Here is a 24901-nt window from a genome sequence, read left to right as displayed (position 1 = left end):
GCCCCGCTCTCTCTGTGTAACGCCCCGCTCTCTCTCTGTGTAACGCCCTGCTCTCCCTGTGTGTAACGCCCCGCTTTCACTGTGTGTAACGCCCCGCTCTCTCTGTGTGTAACGCCCCGCTCTCTCTGTGTGTAACGCCCCGCTCTCTCTGTGTGTAACGCCCCGCTCTCTGTGTGTAACGCCCCGCACTCCCTGTGTGTAACGCCCCGCTCTCTGTGTGTAACGCCCCGCTCTCTCTGTGTGTAAAGCCCCGCTCTCTCTGTGTGTAACGCCCAGCTCTCTCTGTGTGTAACGCCCCGCTCTCTCTGTGTAACGCCCCGCTCTCTCTCTGTGTAACGTCCCGCTCTCTCTGTGTGTAACGCCCCGCTCTCTCTCTGTGTAGCGCCCCGCTCTCTCTGTGTGTAGCGCCCCGCTCTCTCTGTGTGTAACGCCCCGCTCTCTCTGTGTGTAACTCCCCGCTCTCTCTGTGTGTAACGCCCCGCTCTCTCTGTGTGTAACGCCCCGCTCTGTCTGTGTGTAATGCCCCGCTCTCTCTGTGCGTAACACCCCGCTCTCTCTCTCTGTGTAACGCCCCGCTCTCTCTGTGTGTAACGCCCCGCTCTCTCTGTGTGTAACGCCCCGCTCTCTCTGTGTGTAGCGCCCCGCTCTCTCTCTGTGTAGCGCCCCGCTCTCTCTGTGTGTGGCACCCCGCTCTCTCTGTGTGTAACGCCCCGCTCTCTCTGTGTGTAGCGCCCCGCTCTCTCTGTGTGTAACGCCCCGCTGTCTCTGTGTGTAATGCCCCGCTCTCTCTGTGTGTAACGCCCTGCTCTCTCTGTGTGTAATGCCCCGCTCTCTCTGTGTGTAACGCCCTGCTCTCTCTGTGTGTAACGCCCCGCTCTCTCTCTGTGTAACGCCCCGCTCTCTCCGTGTGTAACGTCCCGCTCTCTCTGTGTGTAACGCCCCGCTCTCTCTCTGTGTAACTCCCCGCTCTCTCTGTGTGTAACGACCCGCTCTCTCTGTGTAACGCCCCGCTCTCTCTCTGTGTAACGCCCTGCTCTCCCTGTGTGTAACGCCCCGCTTTCACTGTGTGTAACGCCCCGCTCTCTCTGTGTGTAACGCCCCGCTCTCTCTGTGTGTAACGCCCCGCTCTCTTTGTGTGTAACGCCCCGCTCTCTCTGTGTGTAATGCCCCGCACTCCCTGTGTGTAACGCCCCGCTCTCTGTGTGTAATGCCCCGCTCTCTCTGTGTGTAAAGCCCCGCTCTCTCTGTGTGTAACGCCCAGCTCTCTCTGTGTGTAACGCCCCGCACTCTCTGTGTGTAACGCCCCGCTCTCTCTCTGTGTAACGTCCCGCTCTCTCTGTGTGTAACGCCCCGCTCTCTCTGTGGGTAACGCCCCGCTCTCTGTGTGTAACGCCCCGCTCTCTCTGTGTGTAGTGCCCCGCTCTCTCTGTGTGTAGCACCCCGCTCTCTCTGTGTGTAATGCCCCGCTCTCTCTGTGTGTAACTCCCCGCTCTCTCTGTGTGTAACGCCCCGCTCTCTCTGTGTGTAACGCCCCGCTCTCTCTGTGTGTAATGCCCCGCTCTCTGTGTGTAACGCCCCGCTCTCTCTGTGCGTAACACCCCGCTCTCTCTCTCTGTGTAACGCCCCGCTCTCTCTGTGTGTAATGCCCCGCTCTCTCTGTGTAACGCCCCGCTCTCTCTGTGCGTAACACCCCGCTCTCTCTCTCTGTGTAACGCCCCGCTCTCTCTGTGTGTAACGCCCCGCTCTCTCTGTGTGTAACGCCCCGCTCTCTCTGTGTGTAGCGCCCCGCTCTCTCTCTGTGTAGCGCCCCGCTCTCTCTGTGTGTAACGCCCCGCTCTCTCTGTGTGTAGCGCCCCGCTCTCTCTGTGTGTAACGCCCCGCTGTCTCTGTGTGTAATGCCCCGCTCTCTCTGTGTGTAACGCCCTGCTCTCTCTGTGTGTAACACCCCGCTCTCTCTGTGTGTAACGCCCCGCTCTCTCCGTGTGTAACGTCCCGCTCTCTCTGTGTGTAACGCCCCGCTCTCTCTGTGTGTAACTCCCCGCTCTCTCTGTGTGTAACTCCCCGCTCTCTCTGTGTGTAACGACCCGCTCTCTCCGTGTGTAACGCCCCGCTCTCTCCGTGTGTAATGTCCCGCTCTCTCTGTGTGTAACGCCCCACTCTCTCTGTGTGTAACGTCCCGCTCTCTCTGTGTAACGCCCCGCTCTCTCTGTGTAATGCCCCGCTCTCTCTGTGTGTAACGCCGCGCCCTCTCTGTGTGTAACGCCCCGCTCTCTCTCTGTGTAACGCCCTGCTCTCTCTGTGTGTAACGCCCCGCTCTCTCTGTGTGTAATGCCCTGCTCTCTCTGTGTGTGACGCCCCGCTCTCTCTGTGTGTAACACCCCGCTCTCTCTGTATGTAACGCCCCGCTCTCTCTGTGTGTAACACCCCGCTCTCTCTGTGTGTAACGCCCCGCTCTCTCTGTGTGTAACGCCCCGCTCTCTCTGTGTGTAACGCCCCGCTCTCTCTGTGTCTAACGCCCCGCTCTCTCTGTGTGTAAAGCCCCGCTCTCTCTGTGTCTATCGCCCTGCTCTCTCTGTGTGTGGCACCCCGCTCTCTCTGTGTGTAACGCCCCGCTCTCTCTGTGTGTAACGCCCCGCTCTCGCTGTGTGTAGCACCCCGCTCTCTCTGTGTGTAGCGTCCCGCTCTCTCTCTGTGTAACGCCCCGCTCTCTCTGTGTGTAGCGCCCCGCTCTCTCTGTGTAGCGCCCCTCTCTCTCTCTGTGTCGCGCCCCACTCTCTGTGTGTGTAGCGGCCCACTCTCTGTGAGTAACGCCCCGCTCTCTCTCTCTGTGTAGCGCCCCGCTCTCTCTGTGTGTAGCACCCCGCTCTCCCTATGTGTAATGTCCCGCTCTCTGTGTGTGGTGCCCCGCTCTCTGTGTGTAGCGCCCCGCGCTCTCTGTGTGTAGCGCCCCGCTCTCTCTGTGTGTAATGCCCCGCTCTCTCTCTGTGTAGCGCCCCGCTCTCTCTGTGTGTAGCGCCCCGCTCTCTCTGTGTGTCGCGCCCCGCTTTCTGTCTCTATCGCCCCGCGCTCTGTGTATAGCGCCCCGCACTCTCTGTGTGTAGTGCCCCGCTCTCTCTGTGTGTAGCGCCCCGCTCTCTCTCTGTGTAGCGCCCCGCGCTCTGTGTGTAGCGCCCCGCGCTCTCTGTGTGTAGCGCCCCGCTCTCTGTGTGTAGCGCCATAAGTTAGGTGATTAGCGCTTGATTTAGTGCTCCAGTTCTTTCTTGGAGCGCTAACAATCAATTTAGCGGGAGGTCAGAAGGATTCGTGCCTGGTGCTAATTCTACAACTTATAAAAGCAATGTAAGAGCCATAAAAGCTTAAGAAAATACTTTAAAATAGTGGTTAAATGGCACAATACAGTTAATTTACCTGACCGACTTATTGTATTAAGAAACCCCTATTTTCTTGCTCCAGTAGTATAGTCCGAGACACCCCCTTCATTCTTGCCACAATGGAACAGTCCCTAAGCCACACATGGGTGCAGCCATTTTACAGTTTAAACTGCACGTGGTTGAAGGAGGCAGAAGTTGTGAAGTTTGGAGCAGTACAGTTTTTGACCGTGTTCGTTTATACGTGTTTGCTTTGTAATTCCGTTTGTTAAGTGTTATAGTAAACAGTTTAAAAGACAAAGCTACGTTTGGGAACGTTTTATTTCGACACGCGTCTACTCGTTGTTAAAAACCCCACAGCTCAGTGGCTGCCTGTTTGGAAACTAAGAAGCGCCACTACATTAGTCAAAAAACTGCTCCCTAAGAAGGAAGGGACGGAATCGTCGGCGAACGTATACCCGAATGGTCACGGAGCCAGACGACAATATAAGAAAGCGAAGGTACAGTGACTGCTACTTGCTTTGTTCATTCTATTGAGAAGCTAAATAAGAGCTGCGGGTAAAATGGCCGAGGCCTTACGGAGCCAGGAGCTTCCATCAGCCAGAAAGATTGCTGGCCAAAAGAGGGAAATAAAGCTCACCCCAAAGGCAATGGAAGAGAAGTTACATAGAAGCATAGGCGCAAGGAAGGCTAAATTAGCTCAGATAACTGGAAAAATGAAGATAATTGATCGTCTCATGGAAGATAATGCTAATATTAAGAAAGCTGAAGACATAATGTATTACGATTTCTCCAAGCTGCATAAAGAATTTAATGTACTCGATGAAGATGTATTAGCACTTCTGTCTGAAGAAGAGGGAAACGCTGATCAGCACAACTGGTTTGATCTTAAATCAACCAGCATTAAGGACTATATCAAGGCCACGGAACAGTGGATGTTAAAGATTCGTCAAGATGCTGATACAGCAGAGAAAGATAAAGTTGACGATGAAGTCGGACCAGACGATAGCATTTCAGAGACTTCCGCCAGACCGAGCAAAAATCGAAAAGAAGGTAGCTCTGTTTCTGGACGCAGGTCAGTCGCTTCTACCACAAGCTCGTCGCGACGCATGAGAGCGGAGGCTGAACGGGCGGCGTTGATGGCGCGCGCAGCATCTTTAGCGGAGAAGCAAGCTCTTGAACGGGAAGAGGCCCAACTGCAGGTCCAAGAGGCCCAACTGCAGGCCCAACGGGCCCAGGTGCAGGCAAAGAAAGAACAGCTGGAGATAAAAACAGCTATCGAGGTCTCAGACGCCAGGTTGAGTGCGTACGAAGATTATGAAGGCTCATGGGACGGCGGGAGCCACTGCCAGTCAACGTTGTCACATAGAGTTGGATCCAGGGCACCTTCAAGAGTTACAACAGAGCCCGAAGGCAATCCCCTGGCATTACAGCGTGGAAGAGTGGCCTCTCCACTAACAGGAGCACGTGATGCTACCCCAGACGTCAGACAGTCTAGACTAGACCCTGCTGATGACCACCAGAGGCCTGAAGACACAGGGAGAAGCCTATACCGAGTGATGCAACGTCAGAACGAAATTACAGAGATGCTTGTAAAACAACAGAATCTGTTTCGACTCCCTCAAAGAGACATACCAGTGTTCCAAGGCGACCCACTCAAGTATAAGCCCTTCATCAGATCCTTTGAACAAGCCATTGACTCCAAAACAGAGAGCAGCAGTGATAAGTTGTACTACCTGGGACAGTACACCAGTGGTAAACCACAAGACCTGGTCAGAAGCTGTGAACACATGAGACCGGACCGGGGATACATAGAAGCCAGGAAGTTGCTGCAGGAGCACTATGGTAACGAGCTGAAGATAGCCACTGCATATATCGAAAAGGCTACCAAGTGGCCACAGATCAGATCGGAGGACGGAGAGGCATTGAACGCATATGTTCTTTTTCTCATAGGATGTCGCAACACCATGGAGGATGTTGAATTCATGGAAGAGATGGACAATCCTACGACTATGAGAATCATCATCTCTAAGCTTCCTTACAGGATGAGAGAACAATGGAGAAGAACAGCCTTTGAGATAATGGAGAGACGGAAAAGTAGAGCCAGGTTTGCAGACTTAGTGAACTTCATAGACAAACAGGCTAAAATTGCTAGGGACCCATTGTTTGGAAACATCCAAGATGTCAGCCCGACCACCGATGGAAGAGTGAAAGCCAAGCCTGTTGAATCAAAGACTCTCAGGAAAGGTGGTTCCAGGGGAAGCAGCTTTGCAACTATCATCACCCAGGCCGAGGAAGAAAGGCCCCAGAACTCATCTCCCAAAAAGAGCAGCACAGTGACGTCTGCTAATGCCTTTCAGAAGCCATGCTTATTCTGCCAGAAGAATCATACATTGGATTTCTGCAGCGACATCAAAGCACAGCCACATAAGGACAGAATCGAATTCCTGAAGTGCAACGGCCTATGCTTTGGATGTCTCTCTCAGGGGCACCTGAGTAGAAACTGTAAGCAAAGAACAACATGCAGAGAGTGCACTCGGAAACATCCCAGTCTGCTGCATATCCATAAAGAAGAACAAGTCTCTAAGAAGAGTGAAGAAAACAATACCGACGAGAAGGTTGTTTCAAGTGCTCTGGTGTCACTAGAACCAGAGACTCGTGGACTCACTGGGGCCGGTGACAGTGACTGTATTCTTGCCATCGTACCAGTAAAGATCAAGTCTAAGAGGAGCAAGAAGCTTGTGGAGACTTACGCCTTCATGGATCCAGGTAGCTCAGCAACATTCTGCACAGAATCACTCATGCGACAGCTGAACGTTAGAGGCAGAAGAACAGAAATCCTATTACGCACCATGGGTCATGAGAAGTCAATGCAAAGTTATATCCTGTCAGACCTAGAAGTGTGTGGACTTGAAGAGAAGGACTTCATAGACCTGCCTAATGTTTTCACACAGAGGGAGATTCCTGTTAGAATAGGGAACCTAGCCCTGCAGAAGGATGTGGATAGATGGCCCTACCTAGAAAAGGTGCGTCTCCCATACATTGAAGCAGAAATTGGCCTATTAATTGGAACCAATGCCTACAAAACTATGGAGCCATGGTAGGTGATAAACAGCAAGGATGACGGACCCTACGCCGTCAGGACAGCCCTTGGATGGGTAGTCAATGGACCGGTAAGGAGAGATGATGGCCACAAGTCGAACAAGGAGGAACGACAAAACGTCACAGTTAATCGCATCTCTATCGCAAGCATTGAAGAGCTGTTGATACAGCAGTTCAACGCAGACTTCTCAGAACGCAGCTGTGAGGAAAAGACAGAGATGTCACAAGAAGACCATCAGTTCATGGGTTTGATGACAAGGTCTACACAGTTCATTGATGGCCACTATCACATTGGTTTGCCACTGAGAAGACAGACCGCGAAGATGCCGAACAATCGCTGCATAGCAGAGCAACGCGCCATCAGTCTAAAGAGAAAGCTGAACAAGAACCCCGACTTTCACGCAGACTACAAAGACTTCATGAGAAACATCATAGCGAAAGGCTATGCTGTAAAGGTGCCCGAGGAACAGTTGAACAGAGACGATGGAAGGGTCTGGTACATTCCTCATCACGGGGTGTATCACCCAAAGAAGAAAAAGATCCGTGTAGTGTTTGACTGCGTCGCCTCATTCAGAGGAACTTCACTGAATGACCAGCTGCTTCAAGGTCCTGATCTTACTAATACCCTCATTGGCGTCTTGACTAGGCTTAGACAAGAGCTCGTTGCCATGATGGCAGACATAGAATCAATGTTCTACCAAGTTAGAATCCCTGATGAAGATGCTGATCTTCTGCGCTTCCTTTGGTGGCCAGATGGCGACGTTAGTCAAGCGATGGTGGAATGTAGAATGGCCGTACACTTGTTCGGAGCCACATCATCTCCCAGCTGTGCAAGCTACGCTCTCAGAAAAACTGCAGAAGATGGCAAAGGCAAAGCACCATCAGAGGCTGTGGAGACAATCTTCAGAAACTTTTCTGTCGACGACTGTCTGAAGTCCGTGTCAACAGAAGACGATGCCATCGCACTGTCAAGAGACCTTAGAACTCTGTGTTCGAATGGAGGATTCCATCTGACTAAGTGGATAAGCAACAGCAGAGCAGTTCTAGCTTCTATCCCAGAAAAGGAAAGAGCCACTGAAGTCAAAGATCTGGACCTGAGCCACGATGTCCTTCCTATCGAGAGAGCTCTTGGTGTACAATGGTGCATCGAGTCAGACACGTTCAACTTCAGGATAATGGTGAACGAAAGACCATCCACAAGACGAGGGATTCTCTCCGTGGTCAGTTCCATCTACGACCCTCTTGGATTCCTGGCACCACTCATTCTGCCGGTGAAGTTGCTGCTACACCTGAGCGGTAAGAGAAAAGAGTACCGAGCCACTATCAGTCAGTCTGAAAGTAACCCTGATAAGCAGAGAATGCTTCTACAGCAGTATACGCATCATCACAAGACCACATTGGGCAAGAATTCATTGACCGTGGAGGATTTGGCCAAGGCTGAGAAGGAGATAGTTCGCTTCAGTCAAAGACAAAGATACCCAGAAGAAATCGAAGCTCTACAGCGAAATACTCCAATCAAGAAAGGTAGTCATATCTACAAGCTGGACCCTACATTGCAAGATGGAGTACTGAGGGTGGGAGGGAGACTAAACAAATCTGCTATGCCAGAGGAGGCCAAGCATCCTGCTATCCTTTCTAAGGACCTCCGGGTTGCTACCCTCATTCTTCAGCATATACACCAGAGTATTGGACACAGTGGGAGGAATCACGTGCTTGCAAAGCTAAGACAAAGATACTGGATTCCAGGAGCTAATTCCGTAATAAGAAAAATACTCTCTGAATGCATTGTTTGCAGATGGTTACACGCTAGAGCTGGGGAGCAGAAAATGGCAGACCTGCCTGAAGACCGTTTGTTACCAGACAAGCCCCCATTTATAAACGTAGGGGTGGACTATTTCGGGCCTTTCGAGGTAAAGCGAGGACGGAGCCTTGTCAAGAGATATGGTGTGCTTTTCACTTGTTTGACCATCAGAGCTGTTCATATTGAGGTGGCACACATGCTTGACACTGATTCCTGTATTAACGCCTTGCGGCGCTTTGTCTGTAGAAGAGGACAGGTGTCCATTATGCGTTCTGATAATGGCACTAATTTCGTCGGAGCGGAGAGAGAACTACGGGAAGCTATTGAAGGTTGGAATCAGCTTAAAATACAGGAAGCCATGATGCAAACAGGAATTAAGTGGATCTTCAATCCTCCGGCTGCATCCCACCACGGAGGTGTCTGGGAAAGACAGATACGTACCGTAAGAAAACTACTCAGTTCTGTACTGAAGCAGCAAGCGCTTGACGACGAGGGACTCCAAACCGTTCTGTGCGAGGTCGAAGCCATCATTAATGACCGACCGATAACTAAGACATCAGATGATCCCAATGACCTCGAAGCCCTGACTCCGAACCACCTGTTGTTGTTGAAAACACAGCCAGCCATGCCCCCGGGAGTCTTCAAAAAGGAAGATCTGTATGCCCGTCGGAAGTGGAGGCAAGTTCAGTATATGTCAGACCTTTTCTGGACCAGATGGACAAGAGAATACTTACCTCTGCTACAGGAGCGTCAAAAATGGTCCAAAATAAAGAGGAACTTCATTGTCGGAGACATTGTCTTAATTGTGGATGATTCAGCCCCTAGAAATTCTTGGTTGATGGGAAAAATAATTAAGACCATGCCAGACTCCAGAGGCGTCGTTCGTCGCGTTTGTTTGCAAACCAAGACCAGTACCCTGGAAAGACCGATCACAAAGCTCTGCCTGCTACAAGAAGCAGCGTGAAAGGCTCCCGAACGAAAAAAGTGGACACTTATATTGTAAATATGTTGAACTCATTAGTTTATGACTCTTAATGTTTGAGTAATTGATATGCTTCGTGTGCCTAGTCAATTAGGGGCCGGAATGTAAGAGCCATAAAAGCTTAAGAAAATACTTTAAAATAGTGGTTAAATGGCATAATACAGTTAATTTACCTGACCGACTTATTGTATTAAGAAACCCCTATTTTCTTGCTCCAGTAGTATAGTCCGAGACACCCCCTTCATTCTTGCCACAATGGAACAGTCCCTAAGCCACACATGGGTGCAGCCATTTTACAGTTTAAACTGCACGTGGTTGAAGGAGGCAGAAGTTGTGAGGTTTGGAGCAGTACAGTTTTTGACCGTGTTCGTTTATACGTGTTTGCTTTGTAATTCCGTTTGTTAAGTGTTATAGTAAACAGTTTAAAAGACAAAGCTACGTTTGGGAACGTTTTATTTCGACACGCGTCTACTCGTTGTTAAAAACCCCACAGCTCAGTGGCTGCCTGTTTGGAAACTAAGAAGCGCCACTACAAGCAAGGAAGTTATGATGAAACTTTATAAAACACTGATCTGGCCTCAATTCTGGGCACCGCACTTTAGGAAGGATGTGAAGGCCTTATAAAAGATTTACAAGAATGGTTCCAGGGATGATGGACTTCAGTTTCGTGGATAGACTGGAAAAGCTGGGGTTGTTCTCCTTGGAGCAGAGAAGGTTGAGAGGAGATTTGATAGAGGTGTTCAAAATCATGAGGGGTCTAGACAGAGTAGATAGAGAGAAACTGTTCCCCTTGGCAGAAGGTCGAGAACCAGAGGACACAGATTTAAGGTGATTGGCAGAAGAACCAAAGGTGACATGAGGAAAAACTTTTTTATGCAGCGAGTGGTTAGGATCTGGAATGCACTGCCTGAGAGGCAGATTCAATCGTGGTTTTCAAAAGGGAATTGGATAAGAACCTGAAGGAAAAAAAATTGCAGGTCTACGGGGGAATGGAACTAGCTGAAGTGCTCTTGCAGAGAGCCGGCACGGGCTCGATGGGCCGATTGGCCTCCTTCTGTGCTGTAACCATTCTTTGGGGGAAAAATTTGGTATTGACCATTTTGGGGCGCTAACATCGCCTGGGCACTAACTTTAGCGCCGGCGATTGCGAAATTGAGTTTTAGCACCCCAAGAGGCAAGTGGAGCTCTAAATCAAGCGCTACACACTTCTCTTAGGCCGCTAACGTCGGGGAGCGGGCGCTACCGTCAGAGCGCTAATCAAGCTCCGGCGCTGTCAATTAGAAAGCCGTCAGACAGATTGGCTCCTTCCAGTTCTTAAAGGGGAGGTTCATTCATGCTGCACAGCCTCACTCTGGTCATTGCTGCTTGTGAGCTGGGCCTGCAAGGAGCTGCAAACCTTCACACAAAGAAGTCATGGCTGATCAGAGGCCCAGAGAGAGAGAGAGCCGGTTCAGCAACCACGCTTTGGAGGCTCTGGTCGTGGCCGTGGAACGCCGATGGACAGCGCTCTTCCCTCTTCCCGGACACTGGCAGGAGGCCATTGTCACAGGCCTTTAGGAGGATATGGAGGGAGGTCGCCCAGCATGTGTCAGCCAGAAGTGTGGTCCACAGAACTCCCACCCAGTGCCGGGAGAAATTCAACGATCTCACTCGGGTGGTCAGGGTGAGTACATGCTTCGAAAACTTCTACATGCCACCATCTCAACCTCACTCTGTGTGCACACTGTACAAACTGCCACACCCCCAACACTCACCCACCAACTATGCCCACCTACTAAAAGTCACATCCACAGCTCATGCCTTGCATACATTAACAGCTATTCAACCAAGGTAAGCACATCTGCCAAACACATGGCTGCACACTCACTCACACACTTTCCTTTTTCTTGGAGGCCAAGCCTGCTCACAACAGGAGGGCGCAGTTACGAACGGGAAGAGGTGAGACGGACCTGCACCCCCTTACAGACATGGAGGAGCGAGTGGGCCGCATTATTGGAGCGCTGGTCATGGGCGCTCTGGCCGTCGGAGATGTCGACCCCCTTGGGGACAACAACAGTATGTTCATCACCTCCCCCTCTTCTCTCACACCACAAGCCTTTCCCACTTTCTATCTAAGTATACTGTCTCCATTCCTTGCTCCCTTCCTGCCCCCCTCCCCTAACCTTAACCCCACTCTTGTGCCTTTATGCTTTCAGATAATCAGCCACCAGCTGACCAGCCTGTCCCTCAGCCTCCCAGTGGCAGCGACGTGGGAGAGGAGGAGGAAGAACAAGCCAGAGCCTCAGTGCCTGTGTTTCCCGAGGGCGAGAGGTCCGATAATGGGGCAACCCGGTCGCTGGAAGGGAGCCTAGTAGATGGGTCTGATGTGGGTGAAGATCGGTATCCCAGCGGGCTGCAGCAACGCCATGGGGAAAGGGAAGCTCGGGGGCCATCTCCCCTGAGGGTGAGTTCTGCTGCACAAGACTCAGATGAGGACCTTGATGTGGAGGCGTTGGCCAGACGGGCGATGGACATGCACTCTGAGCTCATAGGTGCAATGGCAACGGTGCCCGAGAGCATAGATGTGCTGGCAAGGAGCTTGGAGGAGTCCGCCTCCAGCATTGCACTCATCTCTGCGCAAACCAGCATGCCCATCCTTGGCAGTTTGCAAAGGATGGCTGGCTCACAGAGACCGTGGGGACCCAGACCTCATGCCGCGTGTCATGGGTGAGGTGGCAGCAGCTATTGCAGCACAGGCCGAGGCAACGCAACGGCTTAGTGCTTTAATGGGAGTCAGTGGTTGGTGGCATCCAATCTCAGACTGCTCTCGTGCAGTCTCACATCGATGCCACACAGGCGCTGACTGCTGCCATCGTCGCTGGGTCGCCCACAGTCCACCGGGGATCTCATGGTGCCGCAGCAGGCCAGCAATCTGTGCTCCAGCAGATTGCTCCAGATGCTGAGGTTCTGCCCCGGGGGAGTGGCAGTGGGTCAGTCGAGCAGGAAGATGATGGCCTCTCTCAGGATGACAGCATTCCTGCTCCCACCACTGCCACTCCGCCATTGCACTTGCCTCAGCCTGTAACCCAGCCAGCCCAGACTGCTGCCGCCCATGCTGAGGTGTTGCAGTCTGCAGCCAGGCCTTCCAGGCCCAGAGCTGGTCGAGGGTGTCCTGCAGGGCCATCTGCAGTCTCTGGCTCCAACATTCAGCAGCCTTGCACCAGCCTTGCTGCAGCCACTGGAGCCCCATTATGGAGGAACAGTAGGGTTGGGAGAGGGGTCATAGAGTCATAGAGTAATACAGCACGGATAGAGGCCCTTCGGCCCATCGTGTCCGCGCCGGCCGGGGAACTCCAAAGGGGAGGGAAATCATTGAAGAAAGGGGAGTAAATAATATGTTATTCGTAAATGGGGGAAGTGTGTGTAAATAAATTGATGTGCTTGTAATTATAATGGGCCAGAAATTAGGATCGGGTGCTTGCCGCGCGTGCAAGCCCCCGATCTGCACTCACCCTGCGCGCCGACATCTGAAGCCCGGGCCTGCTTGCATTTCCTGTCACTGGCCCAGTTCAGATGTCGGCGCGATGTGCTAACCTGATCCAGCGGCGTAGTTAGTGCGATGTGCCGGCTGGGATCAGGTGAGCACTCTGCAGCCAATCAGGGGAGGGGAAATCATAGTAAAGACTGTCAAACTCATGAAAAGTACGGGCGCCCAAAAGACTACTTTAACTTTAATTAAAATTTTAAAAAACATCCCAATAATTAAATAAACTATAAATAACTTTTAAAAACTATTTAAAACAATTAATAAAAAATTTTTTTTTTTTTTTAATTTTTCATGAATTCGGGTCTAAAAATAAACTTACCTTACTGTAAAGTCCTTAAAAACAATGAAGCTGTGGAAAAAATGTAATAATTTTAAATATTAGACCACTTACCTTCAAGAATCCACTGCTTATGCCTCCTTTATTCATTTCCAAAAAGTTCAGTCCCTTGTACACGCGCAAACCTGTCTAAACGAAGGAAGTTCAACGCGTGCGCGCAGAGTCCTGCGCGCACGCGTTGGACCTCTTAACCCCTTAGTTCGATGGAGAGGAAATGCCGGTTTCCCGCGCCTGCGCTGTGCATGCTGGAATCCGGCACTTCCAACGGGCCCATGCGTGAGTACACCGTCCGTACTCACGCGTTGGGACCAGAATTACTGGCCCATTGTTGTGTTTGTGAAGAAATAGTTATGCTTGCAAACAAATAATTCAGTTTGATAAGAAAGAGTTGTGTTTGTTGATAAATAGTTGTGTTTATGCATAGTTGTGTTTCATAAGAGAGAGTTGTGTTCGATAATAAATTATTAATTTGATGTTGCACATTTTGTGATGTTTCTCATTTGAGCTTTGCCCGGTAATAGGGGCTGCGAGCTGTCTGTAATGATGTGGTTGCGCTGTGCAAAGCCATGTGCTATCTCATTCATTGGAAGCGCTGTGTAATGAGGCACTCACGCACGGCCCTTGCAGAAGCAAGATTGAGTGGCTCCCTCCTCTGTTGCTGCTACTCCCTCCTCCTCTTCATCCTCCTCCTCCACTTCCTCCTCCTCTCCCTCTTCCTCCTCCTGAGCTGGACCTGCAATCCCTGGTGACAATGGCTGGGCCCTCAGAATGGCCAGGTTGTGCAGCATGCAGCACACAACAATGAAAAGGGAGACTCGATCAGGGGAGCACTGCAGGGCTCCTCCGGAGCGGTCAAGGCAGCGGAACCGTTGCTTTAGCACCCCGATAGTTTGTTCGAACAGGTTCCTGCTGGCGGTATGGCTGTCATAGTATGCGTGCTGAGCAGGAGTGTTGGGGTTGCGGAGGGGTGTCATTAGCCAGTTGGCGAGAGGATAACCCTTGTCTCCGAGCAGCCAGCCGTGAGCTTCATTTGGTGGGTGGCGAGTGCTGGGACTCCGGTCTCATGCTGGATGAATGCATCATGACTGCTGCCAGGATAGCGGGCATTGACGGCGCGGATGTGCTGTCTGTGGTTGCACACCAACTGAACGTTCAGAGAGTGGTAGCCTTTGCGGTTACGGAGCACCTCTGTGTTGTGATGAGGTGCCCGCAATGCCACGTTGTGCAGTCAATGGCGCCCTGAACCATGGGGAAGCCCGCTATCCTTGCAAAGCCACATGAGCGTTCGTCCTGCTTCTCCCTGGTGATGGGGAATGAGATGTACTCCCTTCTCCTTCCGTAGAGAGCATCTGTTACCTCCCGGATGCAGCAATGGATGGCGAACTGCAAAATGTTAGCAGTATCCCCCGTTGAAGCCTGGAAGGAGCCGTTGGCGTAGAAATTGAGAGCGACTGTGACCTTCACTGCCACTGAGAGAGATGTCCCGGTCCTGAGCTGAGGCTGGAGGTCTGGCTGCAGGAGGTGGCAAAGCTCTGTGACCACCTCCTTGCTGAAGCGGAGTCTTCTAATGCACTGCTCCTCTGAGAGATGAATGTAGGAGAACTGCTCCCAGAATACCCTGGGAGGGTAAGGCCTCCTGTTGTGAGGTCTGTCGGCCCTCCTCCTCCCTCTGGCCACATTTGGCAATCTCTGTCTCTGCATCCGCTGCCTCCGACGTAGTTGCCGGAGGGCGAGGTGGAGTGCCAGCACAGCCCCCATAAATGAGAGAAAAGAGGAGGTAGAAATGGTCAGAGCAATACAAGTGAAGAAACTGTTAGAGCAGCAACAAAGAAAAAAATGGAGAAAATGTGAACGCAGCCAAAACGCTATCTGACAAGCCAGCCGAGAATCTGATCTCCCAATGACCCCGTAAGTGATCTCTTTAAGTAGCGCCCCGGGAGCGGCAATCCCAGGTATCAACGCCTGCTATTTCTGTCGTTCTCAGCGCCAGGCGGTAAGTCAGTGGAAGCGACTGAATTTTGCATCCGGGGCGCTAACGGGGCCTTGCGCACTCATTGACATCACAGTCTGAGCGGCTCTAGAGGGCCAGGCGTTAAGTATTAGCGCCGGCGCTAAATGCCGACTGAATTTCGCGGGCGAGCATTGGAATCGCCACACCTGTGTGACAAGTACTTAACGTCCCGTCCGGGCGCTAACAGGAGCCACTAAGGTACCAAATCTCTAGCCCCAAGATACTATCATTCTATGATTCTATAGTTTGGCATTCAGGTCAGTCCTAGATGAGAATCTAAAACCATATTATAGAATGATAGAAATTACAGTGCAGTAGGAGGACATTTGGTCCATCACGCCTTTAACTGGCACTATCTATTCTAGCCCCATTACCCTGTTAAAAAAAATCAGCATCAGCCAAGCGCAAATCCAGATAAATCTAACAGTCACCATATTATAAAAAGGATATAGAGGCACTGGAGAGGATGCAGAGAAGATTTACTAAGTACAGACTTAGTGAACATAGCCTGGCGATCGAAAAAGGTAGACACAGGCAGACCCGGCTACCAAGAGAGGACAGGATATGCTCTCACTGCAGTCAGGGTATGGTGGAGACAGAGATGCACTTCCTCACAGCTTGTAGAAAATATCAGGGCATAAGGGAGAATTTCTACCCAAAATTTACAAAAATATGCCCGGAATTCAGAAATTTGAATGACGACCAAAAACTCCCATACCTACTAGGGGAAGAGAGAAATTGCGTAACACTAGCGGCACACTATGTTACAGCTTGCCATAAACAGAGGGACAACCACTAAAGATAAGATAAGAGTATATATAAATTATATGAAAGTATATTTATACACTCAGGGATATATCTGTTTATACACTGTATGGATAGATCTGTATTTTTGTGAACAAACATGAATGTTTTCCGATGCTTTGGCAACATAAGATGTAACTTGTCATGCCAATAAAGCGATTTGAATTGAATTGAATTGAATTGATGATACCAGAAATGTGAAGGTATACATATCAGGAAAGGATGAACAGGCTGGGTCTCTTTCGCTTGAAAAAAGAAGGCTGAGGGGTGACGTAATAGAGGTCTTTAAAATTATGAAAGGTTTTGACAGAGTGGATACGGAGAGAATGTTTCCACTTGTGGGGAAGAGCATAACTAGAGGCCATCAATATAAGATAGTCACCAAGAAATCCAATAGGGAATTCAGAAGAAACTTCTTTAGACAGAGAGTGGTGAGAATGTGGAACTCGCTACCACAGGGAGTGGTTGAATGGAACAGTGTAGATGCATTTAAGGGGAGGCTGGGCAAGCATATGAGGGAGAAGGGAATAGAGGGTTACGCTGATAGATTTAGATGAGGAAAGACGGGAGGAGGCTCAAGTGGAGCATAAACGCCGGCACGGACTGGTTGGGCCGAATGGCCTGTTTCTGTGCTGTATATCCTATGCAATCCAATGTGAAATCCATCTGATTAAAAATATGATTTAATTTCCAGAATGCTACAAATGAATCAATAATTTGTTCTGCGTAGTTTCCTAACTCTAATTTTTATGCTATAATCACCAGACTTTTCAGGAGAAATTATCTTTGCAGCTACTTTTTGAAAGAAAGTGTGTTTTATTCTACCAAAATTTGAAATTGTATTTACCAATCACACTACCCACCACTCCTCACCGTGAGGCCAGCAAGCGATGTCCCCAACGGCTTCGAGAATCCTCCTCTTGGTATCGGTGCGCTAAAGTGGATCCCGGTTCCTTGCGCCAGGATTTATCCGTCCTTTAACTGTGGAGTGGCACGGGTCTCACCCCACCCCACCCCTCCACCCCCCTCCACCCCACCTCCTCCATCCCTCCCGTCCACCTCTACCCACCCCCTCCATCCGTCCCCACCCCTCCCGTCCACCCCTCCCCCCTCCCCCCTCCGCACCCCCCACCCCTCCCGTCCACCCCGCCCCCTCCACCCCTCCCGTCCACCCCTCCCCCCTCCACCCCCCACCCCTCCCCCCCACCCCTCCACCCCACCCCCTTCCCATCCACCCTCCCCTCCCCACCCCACCAACCCTCCCATCCACCCCCCCCTCCACCCCCACCCCTCCCCCCTCCACCCCCCACCCCTCCCCCACCCTACCCATCCACCCCACCAACCCTCCCGTCCACCCCTCCCCACCCCCCCACCCCTCCCGTCCACCCCTCCACCCTCCACCCCTCCCCCCTCCACCCCCCACCCCTCCCCCACCCTACCCATCCACCCCACCAACCCTCCCGTCCACCCCTCCCCACCCCCCCACCCCTCCCGTCCACCCCTCCACCCTCCACCCCTCCCCCTCCACCCCCCACCCCTACCCCTCCACCCCACCTCCTCCATCTCTCCCCACCCCACCAATCCTCCCGTCCACCCCTCCCCACCCCACCACCCCTCACATCCACCCTCCCCTCCCACCCACCCCACCCCTCCACCCCTCCCCACCCCTTCTGTCCACCCCTCCCCCTCCACCCCACCCCTCCACCCCACCAACCCTCCCATCCACCCCTCCCCACCCCCCCACCCCTCCCATCCACCCCTCCCCCCTCCACCTTCCACCCCTCCCCCCCACCCTACCCCTCCACCCCACCACCCCTCCCATCCACCCTCCCCTCCCCCCCACACCACCCCCCCCACCCCTCCCGTCCACGCCCCCCCTCCACCCCACCCCCCACCCCTTCTGTCCACCCCTGCCCCCTCCACCCCACCCCTCCACCCCACCAACCCTCCCGTCCCCACCCCCCACCCCTCCCGTCCACCCCTCCCCCTCCACCCCACCACCCCTCCCATCCACCCTCCCCTCCCCCCTCCACCCCCCACCCCACCCCCCCACCCTACCCCTCCACCCCACCACCCCTCCCATCCACCCTCCCCACCCCCCCACCCCACCCCTCCACCCCCAGCCATGCCGCCATCACCCTGACCACACAGCCAAGATCAGAACCCTTCATGCAGCCAAGAAGTAAAAAGTCTCCTGTGAAATGCGAAGGTCATTCAGTCCTCAACAAGTTAAGTACTTGCGAGAGGATCGTTTCCGTAAACAGTATGGATGTAAAGGAAAATAGTAGGAAAGCTGGTCTGGAGCAGACTAAATTTAATACAGTTGTTTGATTATTTAATGTTCTTTAAAGTATTGATCAAGTACAGAGACTGGGTAGATGAAGGTATTTCTATTTATTATTTATACATATGCATCTCTCTATGATATCTCTGGAAAATACATTGAACACATAAATTGATCTTCTGCTCCGATTTTAATTGAGTTAGCTGTCTTTCCAGTTTTATATGCACTCTCCGGTTAATTATCTTTGTTTTCTGCCTGCCCGATCATTACTACCCTGTACAATAAGCAAATGATCAAGGTTATACTATTTTGTGATCAATCTGATTCTAAGAGTGCTGCTATACTATGGGTCCTGATTTAGTACTGGAGAAATTAATGAGACTGAAAGCCGATAAATCCCCTGGATCTGATGGCCTACATCTTAGGGTTTTGAAAGAGTTGGCTATAAAGATAAATTCCACAGATTCTAGAACAGTTCCCGTGGATTGGAAGGTAGCAAATGTAACCCCACTATTTAAGAAAGGAGGGAGAGAGAAAACGGGGAACTACAGACCAGTTAGCCTGACATCAGTAGTCGAGAAAATGCTAGAATCTACGATTAAGGACGTGGTAACAGGGCACTTAGAAAATAATAATAGGATTGGGCAGAGTCAACACGGATTTATGAAAGGGAAATGATGTTTGACGAATCTGTTAGAGTTTTGAGGTTGCAACTAGCAGAATAGATAAGGGGGAACCAGTGGATGTGGTGTATTTGGATTTTCAGAAGGCATTCTATAAGATGCCACACAAGAGGTTATTAAACATAATTAGGGCTCATGGGATTGGGAGTAATATACTAGCATGGATTGAGGATTAGTTAACGGACAGAAAACAGAGAGTAGGAATAAAAGGGTCATTTTTGGGTTGGCAGGCTGTAACAAGTGGGGTACCACAAGGATCAGTGCTTGGGCCTCAGCTACTCACAATCTATATCAATGATTTGGATGAGGGGACCAAATGTAATATATCCAAGTTTGCTGATGATACAAAGCTAGGTGGGAATGTAAGTTGTGAGGAGGATGCAAAGAGGCTTCAAGGGGATATAGACAGGCTAAGTGAGTGGGCAAGAACATGGCAAATGGAATATAATGTGGAGAAATGTGAAGTTATTCACTTTGGTAGGGGAAATAGAAAACATAGAAACATAGAAAAATAGGAGCAGGAGTCGGCCATTCGGCCCTTCTTGCCTGCTCCGCCATTTAATATGATCATGGGTGATCCTCTAGCTCAATACCATATTCCCGCTCTCTCCCATTACCCCTTGAAAACAGAGTGTAGGGGGTGGCCTGTGGGGTGGCGCTTAGCGCGTACGCCCAGTCAGTTATGCCTCTGACTGTTTATGAGTGGTTCAAATCGCTCCCACGCCCCTGGGTTCTAGACACCGGACTTAGGTACAAGACGGCGGTACAGAGAAGACTCGGGTAGACAGGTGGTTGGATGTAAACAAAAACCAAGATTTTATTGAAGAGGAAAAATTGATACAATCTTATGGAAAATTACTAGTGTACACTTCTACAGGCAAAATACAAAAGAATAATATACTTATACAGGGAATGGGGAACACACAGCACATCGAGGGAAAACAACTATCTTAACAATCCCCTTATCCTTATCCCACCCCCTATACCTAACTAGATCAAGCTATGAGGGGTCAGAACTTCATGCTCACCAATCAAAAGGGGTCTGCTGGACTCAAAACAGCCGTTGGGTTCGGGGTTCGCTCTTGGTGCTCTCTGGAGCCTGCCGTCGTCACGTGGTCTCCGAGTGCTGCAAGGGCGTTGTCCAGGTTCGAATACCCCAAAGTTAAAGTCTCTGTTTGGGTACTTTACCTTGCAGGGATGATTCTTCGTCGTCGGCTGACAGTTTGAGTTTGTGTGAAGATAGTCGCAGGTTGGCTGAGGCTGAAGGCCCGATGATTCGAAGCCTCCCCTCAGTTCGTCTCCTCAGTTGGTCTTCTTCAGTCGGTCTTCCCTCCTCCCCTCGTCGCGTCCCGCCTCGCCTGGCCTGAGTTGTCCATGTCTGCCCGATGCAGTGCCTGGGCGAGTTCCAGATGGAGTGGGGAAAAGGCACGGGCAAAGGCCAGGGGGTAAGCGCGGGACGGGGAAAGAACGACAGCCACGAGGGCGAGGGGTGGAAGAGCCGAGCAGAGCAGAGAGAGAGAGAGAGATTGCTACCCGGGGCCTTCAATTATACTCTTTTCGAAAACCCTTATCTGCACGCCAAATCAGGTTAGTTCTTTGTCTTAATCTTGGTGGGCTATTTTAAATAAGGGTAGCAATCCATACTAACTGTTTTTAGATGGCCGGTAATCGTATCTACCGGCCCGATAATTGACTTGTTTTGTCATGAATGTTCCTTGATAGGCCTGTCCAGCCTCGATGGCTCTCTTAATCTGTTTCCGATCATATATGTAAACTGCTTGATGGCCTTAACTATAGGCCTAAACTGAATTTAGATTTGTCTCCTATTCGATCTAATACATAATTCAAAGTCCTGTCTGGTTTCAAAATGCAAAGTCTCTCTTCACAGAAACTGTAGCTTTGGTTTCGATCCACAAGCTGTCTGCGTTGCAGAGTCCATTTTAAAATCTCACAGGATTTCTGCCACGAGGCACGGACACCATCTTGGGTACCCTTTTTGATTTAAAATGTCCAGACAGGGTCCCATTTATTAATAACAACCTTTGGGGAAATGTAGAAATTTTGCAAATCTTACAAGAGTATTTTTTAAATGGTGAGAGATTGGGAAATGTTGGTATTCAGAGGGACCTGGGTGTCCTTGTACACGAATCACTGAAAGTTAACATGCAGGTACAGCAAGCAATTAGGAAAGCAAATGGTACGTTGGCCTTTATTACAAGAGGATTTGCGTATAAGAGTAAAGGGCCTAGAAATTCAGTGGGCTGCGCCACCCGTTAGCGCCTTAAGAGGGCACTTAGTGGGTTGGACGCCACTGGCCACGCCGCCCGCTAAATTTAGCGATACGCTAATGGCGGCGCTAGCCGTTAGCGCTGCGCCGCTACCGATGGTGTCATCGGTGTGCACAGCGCCCCGCTACCGCCCCGATCGCAAAATTTAGTTGCACCCCCTGCTTTAACGCCGGTCGCTATTTGCGACCGGTTCAGGGGGGCCTACCTGCGGCAGTAGAGGCGCTGAGGTGCGGGGCAGCCATTTTTTTTTGCTGGCCACCTGCCAGCACCTCCCCGCGCCGCCGTCCCCGGCCTCCTGAGCCCCCCCCCCACCCCCCCCCCCCGCAGAGTGCCGGCTGTGTTCCAAGAGCCCAGCACTTCTCCTCGGTGCCGGGCTCTTTTGCCGGCACTCGCGATCTTTGATCGCGCTGCAGCAGGCCCCTCCTCTTTAAGAAGGGGAGGAAGGCCTGAAGTACCGCAGCACGCCGTGCCGCAGCGTGTGGCACTGCGGCACATTGCGCAGCGATATTGAGTTGCAGCGCCCCAAGAGGGATGCGGGGCGCCTCCAGTAGCGCCGCGCTTCCCTCTGGGGCGCGCAAAGTCAATTTCTGGTGGGCGGCCGTGACTACTTCCGGGGCGCTACTTTTAGCGCCCTGGTGAGGCTGGCGCCCCAAACGGGGCGCCACTGAATTTCTAGGCCAAGATGTCTTACTGCAATTATATAGGGCCCTGGTGAGAACACACCTGGAGTATTGTGTACAGTTTTTGTCTCCTTACCTAAGGAAGGATATACTTGCCATAGAGGGAGTGCAACGAAGGTTCACCAGACTAGTTCCTGGGATGGGGGGATTGTCCTATGAGGAGCAATTGAGTAGACTAGGCCTATATTCTCTAGAGTTTAGAAGAATGAGAGGTGATCTCTTTGAAATATACAAAATTCTTACAGGGCTTGACAGGGTAGGGGCAGGGAGGATGTTTCCCCTGGCTGGGGAGTCTAGAACCAGGGGTCACAGTCTCAGAATAAGTGGTCGACCATTGAGGACTGAGATGAGGAGAAATTTCTTCACTCAGAAGGTGGTGAATCTTTGGAATTCTCTACCCCAGAGGGCTGTAGAGGCTCAGTCGTTGAGTATATTAAAGACAGAGATCGATAGATTTTTGGATATTAAGGGAATCAAGGGATATGCAGGAAAGTGGAGTTGAGGTAGATGATCAGCCATGATCTTATTGAATGGCGGAGCAGGCTCAAAGAGCCAAATGGCCGACTCCTGCTCCTATTTCTTATGTTCTTGGAGAAATGCAGGCAAGCAGATTCAAGTTATACTGCCGGCTCGGTGTTGTGCTCATCAGCATCTAAATGCCAGTTCTATTGTTGTTAACCCCAGCTTAGGTAAATCGTTTGCCATAACATTAATGAGACATTACTAATACCCAGATTAATTATCGTTACGGCAATTCTGAGTGCAAATAACAACTTGGCATCCAAATGCCAAGCTCACGTGGAGCATGAACACCAGCATAAACCAGTTGGGCCGAATGGCCTGTTTATGTGCTGTAATGGCCCAGTAATTCCGGGCACAGCGCGTGAGTACGGACGGGGTACTCGCGCGTGTGCCCGGAGGAATTGCCGGTTTTCAGCATGCACAGCGCATGCGCTGAAAACCGGCATTTCCTGTCCTCTGACCCAAGGGGTTAAGAGGCAGAACGCGCGCGACTGCACAGGCAGCGCGTGCGCAGTGAAATTCCTTTTTTTTCAGAGTTGCGTGTGTGTAAAGGCCTCCGGTCTTTATGCATTGAAAAACCACACGTAAGTACTTAGTTTTTCAGGTAAGTGGGCTTTTAGTACAATTGAGAGAATTTTTTTCCACAGGTTTGTTATTTTTAAAGAATTTACAGTAAGGTAAGTTTAGTTTTAGCCCCGATTTAAAAAAAAAAAAAATTTCAAATTTTAAAATTGTTTAAAATAGTTTTTCAGAGTTCTTTATTGTTCATTTAAGTAGTGCAATGTTTTTTTAAATTTTCTTTCAGGTTTAAGTAGTGTTTTGGGGCCAGGAGTTTTGATGAGTTTGACAGCTCTTTCTGTCAAACTCATGAATGAGTTTCCCCTCCCCTGATTGGCTGCACAGTGCTCACCTGACCCCAGCCGGCACATCGCACTAACTACGCCGCTGGATCAGGTAAGCACATCGCGCCGACATCTGAACTGGGCCAGTGACAGGAAATGCAAGCAGGCGCGGGCTTCAGATGTCGGCGCGCAGGGCGAGTGCACATCGGGGGCTTGCACGCGCGGCAAGCTCCCGATCCTAATTTCAGGGCTGTTGTCTATGTAATTCTATGTATGCTATAATCTTAACAAAGAATTAACAGAACAATGGTGGGAACTTTTAAAAAACTTTGTTTCAAGCCAGTTGTGTTTATATTGTAACCAAGAGCAAAGTAGGCCAGACCCGTTTAGCTGTCATGCGCCCATTTAATGTACAAGGTAGATGCTGGAAACAGAACCATGCCCAACGTTGCAGCATTTTCCACACTGTGGACATTATCACACTGCTGTCTGTGGGAGCTTGCTGTGCGCAATGTGGCTGCCACGTTTCCTACATTAAAACAGTGACCACGCTTCAAAAAGTGCTTCATTGGCTGTAAAGCGCTTTGGGATGTCCTGCGGTCGTGAAAGGTGCTATATAAATGCAAGTTCTTTCTTTCTGCTTCCCTTTCGGCCCCAAAAAAACCCACTTTGTAAAATGCAGCAAACGGGTATTTGGGCCTGCAAAGTCAGGCTCCTATAATTGTCGGGTATGTGGAGGGACTGATGACTTTCTTCCCCATTTCATTTGGTTTTGTTGTAGACTGATCGCCTTTTGAGGACAGGTTTATCTTTGAAGGATTGAAGGTGTGTTTATTGCAATCTATTTAGGGGCTTCCTTTTGATAGGTGATGGGCTCGATGATAGCCCAGAGGTATGTTCTGAGTGGGACGGGGGGTGGGTAGCGGGGGGGGAACGACAGCAGGCAGCAAACCCGGTAGATCTTTTGGCGCGTCGAGGTGCCCGAGTTCCACATGGCTACCTAATTGTAAAATTTACTTCTGGGTTTCCCATCTCCGATGCGCAACACTGGGCGTGGTGTGCACCCGCATGACGCGATCGCAACTCAACTAATTTAAAGGGCCAATTCAAAGATGGCATTGGAGGAGTTAGGGGTTTGTGCAAAGAGGCAGCGAAGTTTCAAAGATGGAATCAGGACGGTCATAGGCTGGGCCCAGGCTTAGCGATGCATCATTTGATGTATTGCTGGATGCAGTGAGAAGATCATCTTCCCCGGCAATGGAAGGAAGAAACGTGCTGCTCTTACCAGGAATGCGTGGTTTGAGGTGGCCGAGGCGGTCGACAGCAGGAGCATTGTGGCCCGTCCCTGAATCCAGTGCAGGAAGTGCTTTAATGACCTAACCAGGTCAGGAAAGATGTGTACTGTTGCAGACTCACCAACATCCTGTAGTGCACACCCCCACCCCTCACTCTATCTTGTCAAGTGTACTCCAACACATCGTTCCTCACACCCACTTAGGTTTCAAGAGCACCCATCGTTCACTTTCTATGCACTTGTCACCTCCCCATTTATCCTTCTGCCATTGCCACTCACTCCGATCCTTATGCAATGTGATGCACCTGGCTTGAAAGTCACCCTCACCGAATGCACTGCATCCATCAGGTGAACACACGCCCTTACAGTCACTCACC

This window comes from Somniosus microcephalus, chromosome 7, assembly GCF_052327205.1.
Source record: "Somniosus microcephalus isolate GS21.2 chromosome 7, FLI_Smic_1.0, whole genome shotgun sequence".
Classification (NCBI taxonomy): domain Eukaryota; kingdom Metazoa; phylum Chordata; class Chondrichthyes; order Squaliformes; family Somniosidae; genus Somniosus; species Somniosus microcephalus.
This window is presented reverse-complemented; position numbering follows the sequence as displayed.